Raw genomic sequence first — 835 nt, forward strand, 5'->3', positions numbered from 1 at the left:
TTTTTTTTTTTTGCGTAGATGTGATTCCAGAATGGTTTTGTAAGATTTTTTTTTAGCAAAGGTCGTAAAAAATTTTGGTATGGAAATGGCGTTGTTACAATGGCCATTTATATTGAATGTTTTTAAAACTGTTTTTGGCATTGATTTCAATGTTATTTTATATACCTTGTAAGTGCAGCATGAGTCACGTGGTACCACACCCTAAATGTCGATTTGTTCTTTAAGCATAGTGAATTTGGTTGTCCAATCCAATCACTCCTATCATTTTGTTTTTGTATTCACCAAATAACAGGTTTACGCGATCTTATCTTTCTCATTATTGATGGTGGCGGCTAACTATTCTGACACAACAAAAAAAAAATCCAATCACTTAATTTTTTATATATATTTATGGTCTTCTTAATCTTGTCATTATTGTTTTTTTTTTGTTATTTTTTATATATATTTATGGTCTTCTTAATCTTGTCATTATTTTTTTTTTTTGTTTTGTAGATCATTTTTTTGTTTTGTAGATCTTGTTTATGTTGTGGTCTCCAACCCTTCTATTATTGCATTTTTTTGCATCTTGTTTTTGTTTTATCAGTATTGTCCATTGTTAATAATGCGTAATGAGTCATGCAGTAGTCTCCCACCCTTCTTTGTTTTATTCCCCATGACAACACATACACATACAAAAATTAATGGAGTTGGTTTGCTTAGTGGAGGAGTGGGTATGCATGTTAATAATATAATATTGAATCCTAAATTGTGTATACATAGCATGCGGATATAATATTCAAAGAAGGCCCATGCAAATAGTGTTAGAGTTGTATTTAAGCGGCCTGAATTTGGACGG

The sequence above is a fragment of the Ipomoea triloba genome, chromosome 1 (assembly GCF_003576645.1).
Source record: "Ipomoea triloba cultivar NCNSP0323 chromosome 1, ASM357664v1".
In the NCBI taxonomy this organism is placed as follows: Eukaryota; Viridiplantae; Streptophyta; class Magnoliopsida; order Solanales; family Convolvulaceae; genus Ipomoea; species Ipomoea triloba.